The sequence below is a fragment of the Alligator sinensis genome, unplaced genomic scaffold, assembly GCF_000455745.1.
Source record: "Alligator sinensis unplaced genomic scaffold, ASM45574v1 scaffold1097_1, whole genome shotgun sequence".
Lineage (NCBI taxonomy): Eukaryota > Metazoa > Chordata > Crocodylia > Alligatoridae > Alligator > Alligator sinensis.
The window spans coordinates 2,345,591-2,355,587 of NW_005841950.1; the positions used below are offsets into that span (position 1 = coordinate 2,345,591).

General features: G+C 51.4%; 1 long non-coding RNA gene and 1 pseudogene across 1 annotated transcript in view; both read left to right on the forward strand.

Moving 5' to 3' along the window:
* LOC112549719 overlaps positions 1–9,997 on the forward strand; it is a 44,403-nt pseudogene that overhangs the window by 1,731 nt on the left and 32,675 nt on the right.
* The window catches only part of LOC102378681, a 17,455-nt gene continuing 12,181 nt past the window's right edge, over positions 4,724–9,997 (forward strand). The window contains exon 1 of the long non-coding RNA XR_323421.1: positions 4,724–4,800. This is a non-coding gene — a long non-coding RNA (uncharacterized LOC102378681). The remainder of the gene's footprint in view (positions 4,801–9,997) is intronic.

Below are 9,997 nucleotides of genomic sequence, written 5' to 3' on the forward strand. Positions count from 1 at the left end.
CTCTTGCCCTTCTAGGATGTCAGAAGCATGCTGAGCAGGTGCGTGGCTCCTTCTCACTCCCACAGGTGGGCAGGGGCCTGGACACTGACATGGCCACATCTCCTGGGGCACCACAGTGCCACATGCAGGGCAGGGTCACCGTTGGGATACAGATCTTTGAAGTTCCATCTTGAGATCATTTAATACAAACTCTGAGATTCTTCCTGGGGTGGGAAGGATCCTGTCTGATCCCCAGAGAAGCTCTAGATGCTTCAGAGCTGCAAAACATGAATCTCTGCTATGGATGGAGTTTGTGCTGTTACTGTCTGTGCATGCCCATTTCCTGGGGCTGAGGTACAGCAAGGGAATCAGTCCCTAGGTCTGTCCAGCTAATAAAGACTGCTACCACAAATCTGAATTACAGAAGGAAAAGAGAATGACACTGAATCATCTTTCCCAGGTGCAAGAAGGAGCAGTTCCAGCTGCCAAAGGGGATTTCCCCTGAGCTGCAAAAAATACTCAACAGCTTGTCTGAACAAACCATAAAGAAGACGGCTAGCCCATTGCCAGGTACTGGGGAGGGACATTAGGGGATCAAAGGGATGTGCTCCTGTGTGTGGGGAGAAGACAAGCCGTGGGCAGTTAGAACCCTGCTGCACATATGCCCCCAAAGGACACGTACCCATCCACACTGGGGTTAATTTTGGCACTTATGCACAGTTTACAATCCTGTTGCACCTTCCACAGAGCTGCTGTGCATGCCCAGGGGGCTGCCTGCTGGCCATTCAGCTCTCTGGCTCCATGTTGATGTTGCTAAATGTGAAACCAACACTTGAAGTCCAGAAGGAAGTCTCCCAAACTGCACATTTTAGCCTAGTAGCCTAGTGATTGTGGCGCTGTCCTAGGAAGCAGAAGATACATGTTCCAGCCCCCTCCATATTGAGGGGATTTAATGAGCATTTTTTAATTTCCCAGATCACTGCTAGAGCCACCAGGCCACAAAGGTTACACCTTTTCATATAATCTCAAGCCCTCCTCTTGAAGCTGAGCCCCTGCACCTCTCCTTTAACAGTCATTGGATAAAAGGGACGCAGAGCAGCAGGGACGTTTCTTTCCCATTGGAGCCAGGCTCCTGGCTGAACCCAGGACCTGCGTTTTTTAAGGTCGGCAGGCAGCTTACTGTGCCAGTCGCCTTCTGGATCTGTCTTCCTCCTGGCCCCACGTTTCTCCTTGGCTGCTCTTGAAGCTAACTCCAAAAGCCCCGAACTTCGCCTTCCTGCCAGCCTCATTTCCTGGGGACAGAATCCGATCCTGGTCCTGGCTGTGGGTGCTTGGATCTGAGCTCAAACTGCACCATGGAGTCATTGGGAGTGATGGAATCGTGCACTCCAGCTTCCTGCTCTCTGACCCAGACAGGATCCCCTCTCCCAGTCTCCATGACTGCACCTCTGTCTCTCTTGGAGAGGAGCCTACTTGGCAGCCAACCTGTCATGTAGTGGTGTGAGCATGGGGCTGAGGAATCAGACAGACCATTTTACACTACTGTAAGCTGGAGAGTCCATGTCACCTCTTACCTGAGCATGTACCTAAACTTCTCGGTTACCGCGATGAGACAGGAGGTCCCTCCTCCAGGGCTGCTGCTAGAAACTGGTTTTTGCCTGGCTAGAATGGCAAGCTGTACGCTCACCTAGGTACATGCAGACAAAGCTGCGTATCTGGCCTCCTGGGCCGCAACCTACTGTGCATGCTAGGTAGCACGTGGACCCTTCTGTGTCCATGCTACCTGAGAAATGGGATTGTCACCTGTGGGTAAAGGCCAAAAGCTTCAGTTCTGTGATGGCCACAAGGATGCATCAAGGCAAATATGGTTTTGTCTTCGTTCATTCTTTGCTTCTATCAGAGCAAGAAAATTAAGATAGAGGGCCAAGGATGGTGAGGTAAGGTCAGACAAGGGATAGAGGGAGTGCCTTGAAGGAAGCTCAACCTCTGCTGTTTTTAATCCTTGTAAGGGTCACTAGAGCAGAGGGGTAAGTTGGCCAACAACTCCTTGACTTCTCCAGACCGTGCCAAGGTGTGTCCTGACCCCTTTAACCATGGGATAAAGGAGTTTGTAAAGCACATCCTTGTCAGCTACCCCACCAGTATTCCTGTGTACATCCTCTATGACCATTTGTTCTTTCAGAGACTCCGCAATCTCCTCTGGAGAAGGGCTTATACTCCAAGGGTAAGTGCAAGTGAAGATCTGTTTGCATTCCCAGAAAAGTCCCACTGCAGCACTCCACTGCCCCTCACATGTGAAACACTCTTGTAGCCCAATGCCCAAACCCCATATGCTGTGACCTGGGGGGTTTAGCTGGGATTTTCCTGACTTGGCTTATGGATGTGGAAAGCATTCTCCTGCTTTCACTTGGGACAGGGGCTTCCCTCAGTACCAGGCTGAAGAACTGCAGGGGCATCTCTGCCCAGCCTCGGGGGTGCAGGGCTAAGGCAGCTCCAGGGGCCCAGGACAGTCCCAGGCAGAACAGGGCTACTGGGGAGGGTGAGGAATGGCCCCGGCCTTCTCCCCATCCCAGCCTGACACTGATTCTCTCTCCCAGCGACGGTGACTCTGGATCCAGACACGGCTCATCCCTGCCTTTTCGTTTCTGTGGATCGGAGAAGTGTGAGATATGGAGACACACGGCAGCGTCTGCTCAATAGTCCTGAGAAATTTGACACTCAGCCAAGTGTCCTGGGCTGTGAGAGATTCACCTCGGGGAGATGCTGCTGGGAGGTGGAGGTGCGGGAAGGGGCATTCTGCGCCATGGGGGTCGCCAAAGAGTCTGTGAAGAGAAAGGGAGAGATCTGCTTTAGCCCTGAGGAGGGGATCTGGGCTGTGAGGCGTGGGTTTGCTAAGTTTGAGGCTCTCACTGCCCCTGACCGCACCGCCCTGTCCCTTCGCCAGGTGCCCAGCAGGATCCGTGTGCGTCTGGACTATGCAGGGGGGCAGGTGTCATTTATCGATGCTGAGACTGAGGCCCTGATCTTCACCTTCCCACCAGCCTCCTTTGCTGGGGCCAGAATCCAGCCCTGGTTCTGGCTGTGGTCGGTTGGATCTGAGCTCAAGCTGCACCACTGAGTCATGGGACGAAGGGTGGGAGGAGATGTCCCATGGGGAATGATGGAATCGTGCACTCCAGCTTCCTGCTGTCTGGCCCACGTGGGATCCCCTCTACCAGCTCCCATGTCTACCTTTGTCTCTCTTGGAGCAGCAATAGACAAAAGGGCAGAGCCTGGATATAAAAGCCCATTGCAGCAGGTGTCACAAGGTCAAGTTTTCCCTGCATGCTGTGGCTCTAGAGGCCTCCTGCAGAACTGGCTATGCAGTCTCCCCTGCAGGAAGCCGCTGAATGAGGAATCAGTGTCCTGCTCCCAGTCTAGGGCAGCCTGCTGGATCTCTGCAAAGCTCTGCAAAGTGCCCCTTGGCATCCACTGGGCAGGGAGGCCCCCGTGGTAGGACATATTTAAATCAGGAGCCACGTCCCCTGGGCAGGGGGTTTCCCAGAGCCTGAAATGCCTGAGATCCCATTCAGGGGCAGGTGCCTCCCTCCTCTGGCTCTGGTTCCTCTGTCAATACCAGCTCCATTGGGGACTTGAACTATTTACAACAGCAGATATTTGTATAAATGTTTTTAACTTAGAATCATAGAAAATTAGGGTTGGAAGGGACTCTAGGAGGTCATCTAGTCCAACCTCCTGCTCAAAGCAGGACCATCCCCAACTAAATCATCTCAGCCAAGGCTTTGCTTAGCCAGGTCTTAAAAACCTTCAAGGAGACAGTTCACTACCTCTCTGCGTAACCTGTTCCAGTGCTTTACTACCCTCCTAGTGAGAATTTTTTTCCTAGTATCTAACTTAAACTTCCCTTGCTGCAACTTGAGACCACTGCTCCTTGTCCTGTCATCTGACACCACTGAGATCATCTTTTTTTTTTTCTTAATACTTTGGCCCCTTCGTCTTAAATCTACCTTTTCTCTCCCTGTATCTCACCTGCCCTGGTTCTCTCCCATGTCCTGGCTGAAGTGGGCAGGATGTCCCCTGTGGGATGGACAACCATTTTCTTTGGTGTCATAGTTATCTTTAAACCATCATAAGTGCCCTTAAAACAGGATCATTCATCCATTGCAGGGTGTTAACCTGTGGTAAGGACTTTAAACATTTTAAAGTTATGCTGATTCAGGCAAGGGTTATCTTTTTTTCCATTTTACGCAAGTCACTGAGGGTATTGTTAATCTCTCTTTTTGGGGGGGGAGCTCAATTTCTTTCCTTCAGTAGCCCAGGATGCACGATTCCTAGTCCTCCTCACTTTGCTCTATGGGCAAGCTTTCAACCTTCTGAATTCAGCTACCCAGGGGCATGATGCTGGCCTGAAGCCAACACCCTGTCCCAACCCACCCTGAGCACTCGGTGCAGCTCAGCAGTTCGCTACTTGCTGTAGCACACCTGTGCCCATAGCAAGAGCAATCCTAATACCTACCTCCATGAAGCCCATGAACTCTGACCCAGTATGACATGCATGTAGTGAGCTTGCTGGGTCTCAACTCTGCCCTGGGGTGAGCACTAACCCAATTCCCATCCAGCCCAAGCCCAATCCAGTGAAACATGCTGGATTTTGGCCCTTTTCATTCCTTCTTTCACTGTGTAATAGCATGGCTTGTTCCCTTAAGAGAAGGCAGCTAATTAGACTGAAGGGCTGCAGCTGGGGGAAGGCTAAGGAGGCTGTGGTTTCCTGGGAATCAAGAAACCTAGCAGGCAGAGCTGGAGTGGGGAGAAGCCCCAGAGGTAGGGTATGGTTGTGCTTTGAGGGCACGCATGGGAAGGAAGGCTGTGGTTATAGTGGACCCATCTCAGGGACCCAAATGATGTGTTTTCTATTTGTGAAGGACTGTTTGTATCTGGGACAGGTTCAGAGGTACTGCAGGCAGCAAAGGCCAGCAGGACCAGGGTCCATTATAGTAAGGCTGCTCAGAGATGCTCAAGGAAGGGACAAAGCCTTGTTGAAAGAGCCTGAGGTGGCAACCTGCTACACGCTGTCCTCTCTTCACTTCTCCTCTCTGATCAATCACTTCAAAGAGCTTTTTTTCAAGACTTTTTCCTTCTTGCATGTGACTCTGGCTGGCCCCTGCTAACTGTGGAGTGAGGGAAGCCACAGCCCCGTAGTGGTTTCTTCACCTCCAAGTTACATGGCACAACTCCTTCTCTGGGGTGAGAGAGGAGGCAGGAGAGAGTCCTGGCTCCTGTCCAGGCTTCTGCTAGATGGGTCTAGTGGAAAGTCACAGTGGTGCAGGTCTGAGACTGCCTTAAGCTTTAACCTGGGATTGCTCTGAAACTATTCTAAATTTACTAGCAAATTGCCCATCAATAATGATGGGGGCGGGGGGAGCTGCAGGGATGAAGCCCCACATCTGGCCCTGCACTCTCCCTTTACTGCCCCTCCCCCATGCTCATTTGGCCCTGCTTACCCCCCACCTCCTCCCATCACGTTGGGTCTGGCCCCATTCCTCCCCTGCTTTCCCCCCCACCCCGCTTCAGGTTTGACCCTGCTCCCTGCCGGCTGTCCTGGCAGGCATCTGGGCTGGGCAGGGGGGAGACAATGCCACCATGATCCCCCCCTTTGCCCTCTGGCAGGGAGGCAGGGAAAAGCCCCATTGCTCTAGCAGCCAGGGCATGTTTCCTGCCACCAAACTTCCCTGGCAGCAGCACAAACTTGGTCCCATGCAGCCCAGGCTGCCCAGCCAATCGCCGCCTGCCCTCTTGGCAGCACATGTGCAGTTGGCCAGAAGCATTACAGACAGACAGACATACAGACTAAGCCTTTTATTATATTAGACTGATGGCACAACATGCCACAGATTTAAAATGCCTTAAAGGTAATGTGTAACAGCGCCCCTAGCCATTAACCAATATGAGGAGGTGTTCAGCCTTCAGGGAACGGAAACCCCAGCTGCAGGTATGCCACAGTTAATAGCCTGGCTGTAAGGCTGGGGATCAGGCACAACTGATGGGTAAGTGAATGGAGAGCCACAGAGCGGGTCAAGAGCTCCAGGAGCAGGCTGCGAGGGGGAGAGAAGTGAGGGGTGTGTGGTGCTGAGGAAGGCAACCCAGGCTCTGTGCTTCTTTCTCAAGGTCTGAAGGAAGACAGAAAGCTTTGGTGTGGTTTGGTTTGTGGTTTGCCCACTTGCTCGTTTTGTTTACTACAGGGTCAAGGTTGCCCCATGTAACATAAAACTATCTGGAAATCCTAAACGCAGAACTGAGTGCTCTTGATAAGGCAGCTGGGAGAGTGACCTGCTTTTACCCACCTAAAAGGAACTTTAGTTAATAACCTGGAGCATGGTTTCATTTATGCAAGAGCCTCTTTGCCTCTCTCTGGAAGTGGCATGGGAGCTGCTTAGGGTAGGATCTCCCTGCTACCATTGTGTGAGTGTGTGGGGGAACCAATAACTTAGTGGGCTGTATAGTGTGTTGCCTGTTTAATAAACCTATTATTTGGATCCCTGAATTGGGGTTTGTCTTACTGCAGTCCCGGCTCTGCTCCAATCTCTAACCCTGCACCTCTCCTGGCCTCCCGGCTTCTCTGCAGGCTTCCTGCTCCCCCAGCTCCCCACTGCTCCATCACCTCCACCTCCTGGCTTTCAGCTTTCTTTCCCCAGTTCTTACCTGCTTCCATCTCCTGGCTCTCTACCCCAGCTTTCCCTGGTGCCTCTCTGGCTTCTCTGCCAGCTCTTTCCCCCCCACAAGCTTCCTGCCTCTGCTCTCTCAGCTCTACAGCTGGCTCTCCCAGTCCTGCCTCTACCGCCTCTCCACCCAGGGCCCCAAGTGGCCCCTAGTTACCAAGCACCCCAATTACCCCCAAGTGCCCTCTAGTGTTAACACACAGGCACTGAACTGCATGTTTGTGTGTGTGTGTGTGTGTGTGTGTGTGTGTGTGTGTGGACCCATAGTGTCGTATGTGCAGTGTACTATGGCCTTGACGTCACCTTGATACGCTGGCTGGGGAACTGGCTCTGCGGTAGGACCCAGAGGGTGGTGGTTGACAGGAGCCAATTGCCGTGGTGCACTGTGAGCAGTGGGGTCCCACAAGGCTCTGTCCTAGGGCCTATACTATTTAACGTCTTCATCAATGATGCAGACATTGGTGTCAGAAGCGGACTGGCCGAGTTCGCTGACGACACCGAACTCTGCGGTAAAGCATCCACACCTGAGGAAAGGAAGGTGATCCAGGCAGATCTGGACAGACTCATGAAATGGGCGGACAAGAGCCTGATGGTGTTCAACATCAAAAAATGCAAGGTTCTCCACTTTGGGAGAAAAAACCTGCAGCATGCTTATAGGCTTGGTAGTGCTACGTTGGTTAGCACTACAGATGAAAGGGACTTGGTGGTTATGGTTGACCACAAGATGAACATGAGCCTTCAGTGTGATGCTGCGGCTAGTAAAGCGAGCAAAACGCTGGCTTGCATCCATAGATGCTTCTCAAGCAAATCCCGGAACGTCATTCTCCCGTTGTACTTGGCCTTGGTGAGGCCGCAGCTGGAGTACTGCATCCAGTTTTGGGCTCCACAATTCAAAAAGGTTGTGGAAAAGCTTGAGAGGGTGCAGAGGAGAGCCACAGGCATGATCAGAGGGCAGGAAAACAGACCTTATGATGAGAGGCTGAGAGCCATGGGACTCTTCAGCCTGCAAAAGTGCAGGCTCAGGGGGGACCTGGTGGCCACCTATAAGTATCAGGGGTGCTCACCAGGATCTGGGGGAACATCTGTTCACCAGAGCACCCCAAGGGATGACAAGATCGAACGGTCACAAACTCCGCCATGACCAATTCAGGCTGGACATAAGAAAGAACTTCTTCACTGTCCGAGCCCCCAAGGTTTGGAATAGACTGCTGCCGGAGGAGGTTCAAACACCCACTTTGAACCCCTTTAAGACACATTTAGATGCTTATCTTGCTGGGATCCTATGATCCCTGCTGACTTCCTGCCCCTGGGGCAGGGGGCTGGACTAGATGATCCTCCGGGGTCTCTTCCAGCCCAAATGTCTATGAAATCTGTCTCAGTTGGCAGGCACATGTACCTGCGACCTAAATAGGAATCCAGGCATCTACAGAGATTTCAGAGAAGCCCTGACTTGCCTCCCATGCCATCGTAGTTCAGGTGTGCCTCGAGCATCATGATCAGCAAGATGCTGCCGCTTTCCTTCCCCCATTACAGATATTTGTCAAGTGAGAAGGGACTCACTCCCAGAACCTATGCACCCTGAGCATGCCTCTATGTTGACTTTCATCTGCCCTTGAACCTTATTCTGGACCCTTGTAGTAACTGTACTGGGTGGACTGAACTGACATAACATGTGAAGAACCACTAGCAATGCTGATGGGTGCTGGGAATGGCTACCCCTGTTAATGCCCCAAGCTCTTCCAGCTGTAGTGTTCTCTGGGGACCTCCTTCAGTGATTTTTCCAAGACTGCCAGGAGAACTGCATTCTGGGACATCCCTAAGGTTGTGTTATGGAGCAACAGGGGAGATGTGAATTAAACTGGTCTGGCAAGTCCTTTGGTTAAGTGCATGGTAACAGTGCAACCTGGCTTGCCTTAATATCCCCTGGAATTACTTTCTCTGTGGTCAAGCCTAGTCAAAGCAGCATTTGGCAGGAACATATATGTTGAATAGAGCTGATGCACTGTGCAAGAATCAATGGGTTTGCTCTATGTTGCAAGTGAGTCACTGGAGCTAAATCACGCAAGCAACAACTGACTTTAAAAGCCCCTGCGGGAAACTGCATGTCCCCACTGGGCTTGAGGATCTTTTCTAGGTGTCTTTCCCTCCTAATTGTAAGGGCTTTCTCAGCATTAGGTGCTGTTCTTGGGAGACAGCAAGATCTAGTGGGGCTTGGGACACCTGGGACCTGTTTTACCTCTGCCTCCGACTTGCTTTGTGACTTAGACAAGTCCCTACCCCTCTGTTTCTTTTGTCTGGTCAAACTGTAAAGTGCAAAGGTAACTGCTATACATGGCCGAGCACAATCAAGATGGGATCTTGCTTAAGTTCTGTAGGGTCTTCTGAGATGCAGGGGCTTAATAGTGAATATTGCAATGGAAATAGTTATATGGTATTGCAATAGAAACCAGTAGTGATATAAACATTGAGCAGCATCTGTCATACAAGGAAGGTTTCAAAGAGCAGTGCCACCAACAGTGGAATAAGAGAGAAATGGAGTGTGCCAGAGAACACATGACAAATTTACCCTTGTACGACGTTCCAAAGTCATGTTTACCCAAAGAACCTTGTCTGACAAAACCATTATGCATTAGCCCAGATACCAATCGCCTACCTTTTTGTTCCTGGACAGCCTCCTTTATGGGAACCACAGTGTGAGCTCAGCGAGCCTGGAATTTGTCACACTAGATAGAGGAGGATTTGATCTTGCTTGCCAAAAAAATTCAAGGCCTCCCCATGTTTCTTACCTACCCACTCCCTTTCTGCTCCATTGGATGCTGGTGCATGCAGCTGCTAGGCTATACTGACAACATTTGCCAGCACCTTGTTTGGGCCCAGGTTCCTTTGTGGAAAGATCAGTCTGCACTGAGGGCCGGAGACATATTTTTCCATTCTCTCCCAGCACTGGCTGATGCAGCCGGGGCAGAAGCTGTACCCACAGCCCATGATCATCACTGGGTCCTTGAAGAACCCCAGGCAGATGAAACAGGTTGTGTCATCCTCGAGATTTTCTACAGGGCTCCTTGTGGCCATGGCTCAGAGGGGTAGTCCAACTGGGTTAGTTTTGCCCTCCTCAGTTCAGAAATCTGCTAAACCAAGCTAGCTAAGGCTGCAACTGAGCTAGCCAAGGCTGCAACCAAGCTTAGCCAAGGCTGCAACTGAGCTCCATCTGGGTTCACATATCAAGGATAACAAAAAGTCCTTTTTCAGATATGTAGGGAGTCGGGGAAAAAAAGCAAGGGTAACATTGGACCTCTGCTGAA